This window comes from Ursus arctos, unplaced genomic scaffold (genome assembly GCF_023065955.2).
Source record: "Ursus arctos isolate Adak ecotype North America unplaced genomic scaffold, UrsArc2.0 scaffold_8, whole genome shotgun sequence".
Lineage (NCBI taxonomy): Eukaryota > Metazoa > Chordata > Mammalia > Carnivora > Ursidae > Ursus > Ursus arctos.
In genome coordinates this window covers 79766441-79779135 of record NW_026623100.1, presented here as the reverse complement: position 1 = coordinate 79779135, position 12695 = coordinate 79766441, and the positions used below count along the sequence as shown (strand labels likewise).

At 47.1% G+C, this 12695-nt stretch overlaps 1 long non-coding RNA gene across 7 annotated transcripts in view; it reads right to left on the bottom strand.

The window, feature by feature from the left end:
- Positions 1-6: 6 nt before the first annotated feature.
- Positions 7-12695, bottom strand: part of LOC113269479 (uncharacterized) — a 235573-nt gene continuing 222884 nt past the window's right edge. For 4 of the 7 annotated variants that reach the window (XR_008958134.1, XR_008958129.1, XR_008958133.1 and 1 more), the window contains 2 exons: positions 11499-11808; positions 7012-10740 (listed from right to left, as the gene is read on the bottom strand). This is a non-coding gene — a long non-coding RNA (uncharacterized LOC113269479). Of the gene's footprint in view, positions 4800-7011; positions 10741-11498; positions 11809-12695 lie in introns of those variants that run through there. The other 3 variants (XR_008958128.1, XR_008958130.1, XR_008958132.1) reach the window with 1 other exon arrangement.

The window sequence follows — 12695 nt, the reverse complement described above, 5'->3', positions numbered from 1 at the left end:
CAGGAAGCCAAGTGTTAACAAAAGTGGAACTTGAGACTTTTTCTCTTGGTTCCCTATAACGAGCATTCGCTGCTCACTTCGCAATTGCATTCCTGTGCACACTGCCTCAGTGCGTGCAAGGGCACACACACACATTCACTGTGGAGTCCTGCCCGAGGTGGGACGGTGCCTAATGGCCCCAAAGAACAGCACTAGGTATTGGCTTTGGTGGGAAGTTTAACAGGATTTTCTGGACAGGCCTGTGGGAGAAGATAGGACCCAGCTGCCAGGGTAAATTACCAAAAAAGGCAAATGAGGAAAACAGTTCTTTCCAAACACATCTAATATCCTAGTTCCCTATGCACAGAGATTGCTACAGCTCCCAGGACCGTGGAAGGTGCTTAAACTTTCAGGTCAAAAGAAATTGTACTTCTGCTCCTGGACCCCCCTGCTGTTTTGTCACTATCTTATTGCATTGGCATGGGAAAAATAATTACAGCTCTCTGGGCCTCAGTTTTCCCACCTATGAAATGAGAATTTTTATTAAATGGCATCCCAGATCCTTTCTAGTTGCCAAATCATGGGAAATCTCTCTCCAACCGATTTTTAACCTCAAGGGGCCATGGGTCACTACAAATCTCTGATGAAAATGTGGACCTTCTCTCTAAGAGTATATGCAAAGACCCACAAACACAGAGTTTATGCGTGGAGTGTGAGAGGGGATTCGGAGAATCCCTGAAGCCTGCGTGGGTGATGGGTTTAACACTCTCAGATCTAGGAGAGGACATCTCTAAAGACAATCTCTCTGAAAGAGAAGGGAAAGATATGGGAACTGGGCAAGCGTGGAAATCTGAAATTTTAATTTAGAAATTAAGACAGTTGTCTCATTCTGAGCTTTTAAAAATTGAGCCATAATTCTGTATAATACTTCAAAAGATAAGGGATGGAAGATAGGCAAGATCCATCACGGTGATAAGCTGGATAGGCTACATCTGGGGCTGACCGGAAGTGTGGAGTCAGATTCTGATCAAGCAGGTATTATGCAAACACCCAAGGCTGCAGTTAATGACTTGGGTGCTTTCCCCAGATGTTCCACCCATGTTCCAGAGCAGGAGGGAGGCTGGCTACAGCCCAAATCAAATTTTTTATATTCCTGTAAGATAGTGCCAGGCACTCAAGTTTCATCAGCCCCACGTTGGAGGCATTAAGGCGCCACGTCATGGTTGGATAGCCTTGCATTCAGTCCATTTTACTGAAGACAGGACAAATAAACTAAGAATCAAAGCCCTCGGTGACTCATGTCAGCGGTGTAAATTGAAAGTCAACACTTGTCCTGCATGTAATCTAGCTGAAGAAGAGTTTATAGTGCAGAATTCTCCGTGGGGACTATTGCTGCTCCTTCCTGAATGGAGAGCTCCTCGTGTGTGTGTGCGTACAGGTGTGTGCATGTGTGAGTGTGTGCACACACGTGCATGCAAGGGCATAAGCATGTGAGTGTGTGCATGCATTTAAAATGCTCACAGCTCACGGCTTTAAACAATACCGCCATCCCAGGAAAATGGGAAAGAAGAAAAAAAGGAATCCAAAACTTCTGTTTTATTAAGAACTAAAATGTAAGAACAATGGTCAAAATCATAGTTGAAGTAGTGATTTTAAAGAGTTATTTCCAAATAGGTTCCAGAGTCGGAGTACATCGGGCACTCTCTGCCACGTCCTCACCCAGCTCAGTCCGGCGTGCGCATCCTGGTCCAAATGCGATTTCTCAAAGGAACACTCCGGAGCTTGTAGCTGCCCGTACTCTCTGCTCCGCAGTCAGTCAGCATCGCATGTGCGTTTAACAGGAGCTTCTGCCCTGCGCTAGACTGTAATACCTTGCAAGACCAAGGCTCCGCATTCTTCGCCAGCGTCACCCCACGGCACCTGATATCGTGCTCGCCACGTAGATGACATAACTGATCAACTGAATGAGAAGTCACTGCTCTGAAGCCAACGAGGGACACGCGGTGGCAAGCTCAGGGGCTGAGAGGCTGGACGCTGGGTCCCAGTTCCGCCACCCGCTGGTTGCTTTACTTAGAAACTACTTCCAACTTCCCCTGACCTTAGTTTCCTTATCTATAGAATCAACGGTTTGAACCAAATATGAAATCCAAGTCCCATTTGGCTTTACGCTTCTGTGAGCTTGTTAACAAGAACCCGGCATCAGAAGGAACTCCCCCCAAGTCTGCCCATCCGGACTTTTAATGGAATGAGGTTCCTTGAGGCAGGGTGTGTCTCTAATGAGTCTCTGTTCTGTCAGTACTTCATATAGTACCTGGCACATAATTGGCGCCCAATGAAAGTTGAATGAGAGAGTAAATGAATGAGTGGATGAATCAATGAACGAGCAAACCTGGCAAGTGGGGATGACTCAGGGATGCATTCACATGATAAACATTCATTGAGGGCCAACTCTTGCTGGACCAAAAGGATAGTGGAACACACAGGGTGACGTTGGTGGGAGATAGGACATTCCCAGGCATTGCCCTCCATCCAAGGGCTTTGCTGCCCCTCTAGGCACTCACTGGAGTGTTCTGCAGTCATCAGCTCTGCGTCCAGCTCATTGTCTGCCTTGCAAAACCACCCAGTGTGCAAGCGAACACAGCAAGTGCTGATGTGGGCACTGTGGTCCCAAGGAGATGCTTTGGAAGGTTTAGCATGGAAATGATATGCCTCCCCAGGGAAAGGGCTAGAAGTTGACGGACACTGGCTGCCTTGGGGGTGGCTGAGGTTTGAGTAAGGCCAGGTATTCCAGAGAGCTGTGGTCCTGAGTGCACAATGTACAGAAGGAACAGGATATGCAAAATCCAATTTTATAGTGTTTTAAGCCAGGAGAGGGAGAGAGAGCATGCACTCCCCTAGTTCATGTGGCTCTCATAAAAGACCGTATTTCTGCTCATCCTGAAACCAAGTGGCACGAGGTGCAGGTTGGGAGTGTAAGGGTATGTGGTGTGTCCGTATTCCCCGGCTGGAAATCCATAGCAAAATGGGTGGCAGTGGCTTTCTCTTATTAGATGACTTTACCTGCCATGAGCCTGATAAGTAAGAGTTGACCAGAAAGGCCACCCAGAGTCGAATGCTTTCTCTAACAGAAGGGGCATGGGACCCACTCCCAGACCCACCTATCAGGATGTGGGGGGGACCTCATCAAGTCACTTCACATCTCTGGGTCTTAGGTTTTTCATGTCAAACAAGAGGGGATCCAGACACTAGCAATGGCATTGGTAAAGCCAAGAACAGCAGCTTATAGCTCTGTGGAGTCTCTTAACTTCCCTGGACCTCCCTACAGCCGTGCAAGGCACACAGGCCAAGGGAACAGCCTAATTCTACATATGGGGCAAAGGCTCAAAACTTACTTGCCCAGGCTCCCATGGAGGTTGGTAGAGCTAGGCCATGAGCTCGGGTCCCCTGACTCTTGGGATTTAGGAAAATTACCAAAGCCTGGAGGAGTGAGCCCCAGAAGAGGGGGACACAATGGAACCACGCAGGAGGGGCCAGGAGCTCTTTCTACCCCCTCACATCAACGTGCTGAGCATTTGCTCTCAAATGGTTAACTGAGGAGACTTGCAAAGCAGGCATAGGGCTCGAAGACTCTTTGATGTACAGAGCCTTACTTGGAGAGGAGGGTGCATGGGGGAGAGGAGGAAGTGGTGCTTTGGTGGCTTTGTGTAATTATTTTCCAAGACTAACAGGATGCTATTCTCTTCAAACAAATCTGATGTCCTTGTGCCCTTTTGCCCTTGATTCAGATCAGTTACAAAGACAGCTTTCCCCAAGGTGATCTGGATATGTGGCTCTCCTTTCAAATCGTCCTTCAGAATTCCTTTGATGTGTGGGTCCTCGCTCCCGGAGCATATTTTCCGCAGCTCAGCAGACTATCACGTCGCCCTCGAAGTACTTTCTTCTGAAAGTGGTCTCTTTCACGTAGTTTCTCGGTAGACATTTCAACATCAGGTGGGACGCACATTGATGCAAAATGTCACTTGAGCATCAGGCTGCTTCTGAGACTGAAAGCAGTTTGGGGCTTATCACAACCTTCGTGTTCTGCCCAACTGCGAGGGAGGGTTCATCCCAAAGACCCAAGAGAGACAAATGTAGAAAAGTGAAGCCATTTTTACTCACTCGTTCACGTGTTGTTTCATTCCTCAAACGCAGAATGAGCTCTCCTCTGTGCTAAGCCCTGCCTACAGAAGAAACAAGATGCTTGCAGAATGCAAGGGAAGGCAGGCACGAGTAGGTTGCAAGAGATTGGGGCTACGAGGAAGGTGTGCCTGGCATGTCAGGAGACTCAGGAGGAGAAGGCCAGAGAAGCCTTCCAGATGGAGCCTGGAAGAATGACTAGGTTTCTTTCAATATTATTATTATTATTATTATTATTATTATTATTATTATAACATAGAATGTATTATTTGTTTCAGGGGTACGGGTCTCTGATTCATCAGTCTTACACAATACACAGCACTCACCACAACACATACCCTCCCCAGTGTCCATCTCCCAGCCACCCCAACCCCTCCCCCTGACCAGCAAACCGTAAGAGACTCTTCATCTCAGGAAACAAACAGAGGGTTGCTGGAGTAGGTTTCTTTCACGTTCTTTATCTCTAGAAGATGGTGACTCATCCATGGTGTGTTGAAAAGAAAAAACTCCATCTGTAATATTTGCCAATTTCCTTGGTATAAATACTCCCACCGAATAATAGCAAATCTCAAGCTCCTGAGTGTGACACCACTGACGACAGCACACCGTTGGGGCCACCGTACAGGCAGGAGGGATGTAAATACCTTCAAGAGAACAGACCACAGTAAGTACGTGATAGTAAAATAATGAGGAAGTGATGAATTTGAGTATTTATGATCTTTGTTTTTACTATAATTTATGTAATTATAAATTGTTACAACTTCATGTTTAATAGCGACGGTGTTTAATAACCAGCTCCCCAAGTTCCAGAAAACCAGTCAGCTCTCCAGCTCACCACAGGGTTACCCCTTCCCTTAACCTCTACCACCTTGCAAGCCCCCCCACATCCCTGGGCATTAGACCATCCTTCTGACCAGGCTCTCTGTCCCTCCCCCCACTTTGCCCACCAGTCCCCACAGTGTAGCTGTAGTAACCTTTCTAAGATGCAGTGGGACCACGTCATCCCCCTGAAGAAGACTCTTGGATGGGTCTCTGTGGTTTTCAGTCCCCCCCCTTCCATGATGCAGACCCCCTGCCCCAGCCCCCGTGTCCCTGATCCCCCCCACCTCCGGCACCTTGCGCTCCCAGCTCACCCCGCAGCTCCCCTGCCCCCTGCCCCTGCTGCTTACAGCACCCTCTCTTGTTCTTCACACCCAGGTGCACTGTCCTCCAGATCCCCACTCGGACATGACTTTCTGGGGAGACTTTCCCTGGCCCACCACCCCGGAGAGGGTACCCCGTTGTGTTGCCACAGGGCCTGGGCTGGAGCACATCCCAACTGGGTTGTAACAATTCGGTTTGACCACGGAGTTGAGAGTGGGGCCTGGTGCAGACTTCCTGGCTGTGACTCCTGGCTCTACCACTTACTGGCTGGGTGTCCTTGAAGAAGCCAGATCACCTTCAGAGTCTCTTCCTCTCCTGCAAAGTAGGGTACTAGCAGCCCCAACCTCACAGGCTGCGTGCGAGCCTCCTACGATTTAGCACCACTGAGTGCTGACCGCAGAACCGGCCCACAGAGAGGGCCCCTGCAAGGTAACTGCTACTGGCCCTCTGACAGTCGCCACACAGCCCGAGCTCCTTCTCCTGCTGCTGGAGATGCAAGTGTAGCCCTGTGCCGGGACGGAGTAGATGCTCGACGACTCTGCAGAACTGAATAATTCTGAAGAATGGATCGACAGGAGAGGGAAAGGCCGGTATTCCCGGCAGAGAGCAAATCCAGCAGGAGGCCCAGGCCTCAGTGCCACAGGAAGATCGGGAGGCTACTGGCCCAGATCTGGCTCCGAAGTTCTTTCTGAGGCCCCCAGCTCCGTTTCCCCACCCTGTGTTAGCTCGCTTGTGTTGCTGGCATGAAGCTCCTCAGACAGGTCAGCCAACACCACAGGCCTTGATTTTCTTGCAGTTCTGAAGGCTGGAGGTCCCAGACCAGAGTCTGGCGGGGGTGATCGCAAGGAAAGCTCTCTCCCTGGCTCATATCCTCATACGACGTTCCTGGGTGCTTGCCCACGGGTAAGGCCCCGGCATCACTTTCTGTGCTTAGAAGGACGCTACTCCTATTGGGTTAGGGCCCCACCCTCATGACCTGATTTAACCTTAGTTACTGCCCCAGAGGCCCCATCTCCAAATACAGCCACACTGGGAGCTGGGCACACAAATCTGGCAGGGAAGCAAGCCTTCAGTCCCTAGCCCCTCCCTGTGCCCCCCAGCACGCCCCTCTGGCCCTGCACAGGAAGAACAGCCCCGTGGGTCCCGGTCTCTGCTCCCTGAGGACAGGCATTCCATCAGTGCTGCAAGGAGGCCAGCTGCTCCCAGCACCTCTGCTAATGACTGGCTAAGTGTGTCTGCTGCGTCTGGAGCCTGAGAATTTGTTTTTTTAACTAGGGACCTTATTAGCTGCTAACTGCTGAGAGATGAAAAATTGCAGTCAGACCATTCAGGTGCTTGGCCTTTCAGCTCAAATTTCCTCTCGGGGCCCCGCCTCTGCCTCTGCATATTCAGAATTTTCCAGCCAGTTCCATTCTGTCAAGTAATTATTTACAAATTAGATTTCCAGGGAATGCACAACCCGAGAATGCTAGCATTACATACGTAAATAACAACAAATTACTTTTTCCAATAACCCAGTGTTATTAGAAATCTCAGGGACCTGTCACCCCTGTTCCCCGCGCTGACAGCATTTATCAGCGCTTCGTCTCCCCGAGCGGAGCTGGGGATGTATACAGGGCAAGTGACAGAAAGCCATGATCGGTGCTGTTGTCTTGGCATATCATGAAACAATACTCTTTTCAAATCATCTTCTCAATTCAAAATGCCCAGGCACTCGGTAAAAATAGGAAGCATTTATTTGTGGTTTCATTAGAGCTATAATCACTGCTTGTTGTAAAGCATCTACTATTGGCAGGAATTGGCCTGCAGGCTCCCATCAGATATCCGGTCCCCTCTGTTCCCGGAGTGGAGCGGCACGATTATTCGTGTGCAGCTGAAAAGACGACATCACGGCCAGCCTCTCTGCAGCTAGGTGTGGCCCTCTGGGCTCCGGCCAAGGATGTGCAAGATGAAATGTGTGGAGGCAAAGGAAGGAGGTCTTCCAGAACCACTGCTTAATAAAAGCAGAAGGGAGGGGAGTGGTGCCCTTTGTCCTCTTCCTCTTTCCTTCTCTCTGAAACATGGATGTGACATTGCAAATGCCCACGAACATTCTTGACCATGAGATGACCATGAGATGGAGGCAAATCGTGCCCTGGCTGGAGCGGTGGAACAGCAGGACAGAAGGAGCTGGGGTGCCCGGTGACCGTGCATCGGCTGCCCCAGCCCTCGGCTGCTCGTACCAGACTTCCTTAGTGAGAGAGAGAACCTTTATCTTGCTCAAGCTGCCCTTACGTGGGGCGTTAGATGCAGCCAAGCTGATTCAAACCCACGCCACGCTTTACACACGTTCTCTGCATGCAGCCAGAGGTGCGCTCAAGAACTGTGTGCTGCATTTCTGTTCCCTATGCCCCAAAAGGCAATCCTGCCCCCTAAGGCTCCCTGTGCAGTTTAGGATGCGAAATCCATCCTGACTTTATTAAAACCCAAGGCAACAGATCCCATGCAGACTTGACTCTCACCTGCTAGAAGTTGGTCAATATCAAAGTATCCGCGTTGGATAGTGTTTGCTCTTTCCCTTTTCCTGCAGAACTCGTGATAGAAAACTGGGAGTGAGGTGACCATGTGCCTGTGTGTGTGTGTAGAGTGGTGTGTGTGCACGTGAGCTCTTGTGCATGTGAGGATGGGGGTGGAGAAAGGCAGAGACAGAGGACAGAAGAAAAGTGTGAGACGCTGCCGATAAATGGAACTGAATTAGCATTTCCTTTCAAAAGCACCACGATTCTGATGAACATTTACATTGAAGCACTAACTCATCTGCCATTAAGGGCTGTTAAAACTCTAGCCACCACAGCGAAAAGTGTAGTCTAACAGCTCAACTTCATATAATTTTATTATTTTCCATAAAAGGGAAATGTTAAGTGTGTAACTAAAAGGGATTGAGTTTTTATGTTTATGTAAGACTTTTCACATAATTAGAGTCACCAATCTATAAACTTCGTTTTCAACACAGCCCCAAGTTTTAGTGTAAAAAGGGTGATCACCATAATCCCAAAATACATCTAGTCAATTATGGGAAATACCCGAATAACTATGAACCTCCCAGAAAAAAAAAGTCATTTTTATATTCCTTTGATGATACACATTACTACACTCACATATTTCAAATAAGAATTGTATGAAAATGATATTATTGCAAGACTAAGACCCACTAACATGGGGAGCGTCGCTCAGAGTTAGTAATCAATTGGATCACACACTTTAGACTGAAATTCCACAGTATTTTTCAAGAGTGTTAATGGCCTCTGCCTGCAAGAGTGTCAGACCCATGTTCTTTTTTCCAAAAACCAAAATGACAATAATTAAACCAGGCAGCTGCTGCCCCCAGTAATATGACAACCTCTCCCCGCTCCCTGGAATTTGCTGGAATCACCCTGCTTGAGCTCATCTCATTCGAATTAGCGGTTCCCTCCCGGTGCCCCAGCAATCTGGGTGAGTTTCCCATCTATTAGCTGAATTATTCAGATGTTTTCCCACAATGGCACTAGCAGTGCTCATATAACTAGTTTCTAAATCAACAGTGAATTACATTATTGACAATCTGAGCAGATTAATTAAGAAATCTGTCAGGAATGACACTATGAGAGCTGGCTCCTTTTCAAGTCCGATCCTCAGTCTTCGAGACAGAATGATACCTGATGTGATTGCAGAAGCGGAAGGGCAAGCTATGACACCAAAGCTGGGTTGGGGAGACAGCCCCTCTGGGCTGACAGGAAGAGCCAGGGTGGGCTGGGGGCAGTAGGCAATGCACGCGTGTGCTCGCACGCGCGCGCACACACACGCACACACACCCCGTGGGGTTACTGGCTGCCTTACATCAACGAACAAGCGAGGCTGAAAAACATGTTCTGTGCAGAGTAGACTGCACGTACGAATTGTTGTTAACCCCAGGCCCAGATTCTGGTAACAGGAAACATCATGGATATGTCAGAAGAAGCTACTTTACCTTTTGGGCTTTTGAATGCGTGTGTTGCAACATTTGGGGTCTCAATCTCCAAAAACTAAGCAGCCTGGGAAACTCCCTTTTGGCGCTCCACTATGAGAAAGCACCTTCTCTACCCATTTACTTTTTTCTCTTTATAATAGAAGTTTTGTCGACTTCCCAGTCTGACATCCAAAACCCAGCATAAAATGCAAATAAATTAATTAGTGTAACACAAGATCGGAATATCATAGTATTCTGCTGCTGCATTAGATTTAATTGATTTAATTCAAAAAAGTGTAGAGATCTCTTAGAGCAGTCACAAAACTTTCCGTACATTACATTACAGATAGTATCTACCGATATCTACCGATACTACGGTAGGTAACACATAGGATCTGAAGTCTGAAGTCCTGGATTTGACTCTGACGCCAGTCCCTGAGGAACTGTGTGGCCTTGAGCCAGTCACTTCTCCCCCAAAGCTCGGTGTTCTCACCTGCAGCGATCCCTGCCTCCCAGGCCACAGTGAGGACCAACAGGGAAAATGGGTTTAAAGGGGGTAGAGGGCCGATATTCCAAGCGCTCTTGTTACTCGACACACACCTGCAGGGGCTCACCTCGTTTCATGCTCACAACAGCATTTCCTCTGGTTTAAGAGTAAGAACACTGAGGCTCACAGACGGTACGTAAGTACTCTAAAAGTGAAAAGAAGGCTGGACCTGCACCCCGGTCTGTGGGCTCCCACGCTGAGGCCGGGTGCCCTGGGCCAATGGGTTGGAGCTGAGTTTGGTCAGGTGAGTCAGTTCTCAGAGAGGGTGGGAGGGGGCATGGTGTGGGTGCCAGGCTAGGCAGGAGGGTGTTCCGGAGCCTCCCCTAGGGAGGAAGGAGCCCAAACCAGGGGGAGACGTGCAGGTACATGGTGTGTCTGGGGACCCATGAGCACTAGTGGGGCCAGTCTAGGCCTACAGCCAAGGAGTTGGGCCAAGGGAGAAGAGTAGTCGTGATAATAATACCAATCACAGAGGTGCACACTTCTCGAGGATGAGCTCTCGGCGGGCACTGTGTGGGGTGTTGATCACACGCTCATGCCACCATGTGACAGAGGAAGACACCAAGGCTCAGAGAGGTTAAGTGACTTGAAATTGGTTGTGAAGTGGACTTGGAGAGTCTGAGGAATGAAGAGGGAACATTCCATCTTCTCAGAACTCTCCACCGAGCCCTTCCCACCCGGAAAGCAGCCTCAGGACAGCCTGAGACATTGTCAGGGGACAGTGACAGGGGAGCAGTAAGGCTGACCCTACCTGAGGCTGTTGAACAGAAGTTGGAAGGCCCATTTTCCTGGGATGTGGCAAAAGCAGTTCTTACCTTTTGTCTCTTCCACCTCCAGATTCTGTGGTTCCATGAGGCTCAAGATTGGGTCAGGTTTGTGACCTGGTATTCTCCAAAATCCTCATTGGTCACGTCCAACCGTCTAAAAGAACCTAGGACAAAGAAGGATGGCGTTCACACACACACACACACACAGAGAGAGAGAGAGGAAGAGAGAAAAGAGTTAATATGTGTTATTTCTGCAGGGCTGGAGTCCAGAAGTAGGGTGGTTACTATTTTTTCCTTATACTCCTCTATATTTTCAAATTTTCTACAATGGCCACTTGTTACTTTGGTAATCAGAAAAAATAATCATCTTAAACAAAAATAATATGTAACTACAAATGGCTAACAGAAAGCCGTGGCTTCTGGAAGCGCACAGATGGAAACGTTTTGAGGCGTAGTGGGAAAAGTACAGATTTAGCAAGTCAAAGCCTGCCATGTCTTGACCATTACACTTAGGGCAAGTCATTTAACCTCTCCAGACCTCATTTCATCATTCACAAAATGGAGTTACAATGTTTCCTCAATAACGTCACTGGATTTCTGAAAGGGTCAAACCACTTACATATTTAAGGTGCTTCGTATAATGTAAAGGCATTCCTATTGTCATTACTCTTATTGATGGGGTACTAATGGTATTAGTATCAGTATTGGTATTATTGATGTAGAGGGAAACTGGACACTCAAGAACAAAACTTTTCTTTGTATGAAAACATTAACATAGGTGATATCCACTCTTGTAGGTCTATTATATTGCAAATGAAAATAAAGAGAGCCCCTTCTATTTGTTTGAGTCTTATTGACATCACTTAGCCTATTGATACAGATTCAGGGGCTTTAAAACCAATCGGTTAAACTGAAAGCTTACCCAGGGATCTGGAGAGAAACAAAGTAGTCTTCTTACATCATTCTTCCCAGTTTTAAGATGAAAAGTTGTATATGTAACTAATGAATCGTTGAACGCTACATCAAAAGCTAACGATGTACTATGTTGGCTAACAAACATAATAAAAAAATTAAAAGTAAAATAAAATAAAGAAAAATTTTAAAAAGAAAGAAAAAAAAAAGCTATATATCCTTTAGCCCAGACGGGAAGGTCCTTCTGCAGTAACACAGGTCGCTGTGTGGAGGATGAAGGTCCCATGGCAGTTGTCCTTGGTCCTGACACTGACTTTGGTCTGTCCAATGAAAAAACATTCACCCTTAGCAAGTGTAACCCTTTTCAGAAAAACTACAAAACGGCCACTTTAAATAATTATGATCTTACTGCATTAAATATTATTTATACATAGCCCCACAGTATAAAATAATCTAGAAACCTACACTCCAAATTAAAGCAAAATATATTGTGCAGACTCTTTTTAATTTATAACTAGAAAAAATGGAATTGTAGTAATGGAGTCTTCCCATTTTAGTTGATTCCATAAATGAAAACAAGAGATTTGTCATTAAGTGGTATTGATGATACCCATAGTGTTCATATATTTGTCAATTTCATTAACCTTTCAGATTAGGTATTCATAATGTGTTAATGACAGCATAACACATCATTACATTATTCAATGTAATTTCATGGATATATGTATATAGTTGATCATGTTAGAATCTCTTGTCTTTACAGCTGTTAGAAAACATTATACTTTCCAAGATCATTAGGGATGTATGAATACCAAGCAGCTAAATCTACAGCTCAAATAATGGTCCCTGCTTGCCCTGAATTCTGATCAGGGCATGACTAGACAGTTTCCACCGATGAAGAGCTAAGCTTCCCGGAACGTTCTGTATAAGAACTGGAGAAACACGATGCTGACGGAGAGCTTGAGAATTTGTTTAATTAAATTCTTTGCCTTCAGATTGGCAGTGATAAACTGGATCATGGCTCAGCAAATAGTCGCTTCCCCACCCCCTTGGAAGAGAGCATACTTTCCTGCCCCACTGACTATGGGATTGGCCAGGTGCTTGTTCTGCCAATGGGCTGTGAGGAAGCGCGATAGGAGCAACAGCTTTAAGTGTGCGTGCACTGTCGTTCTGTCCTTTTGAGCTCCTGTGCTCCAGCATGAGAAGA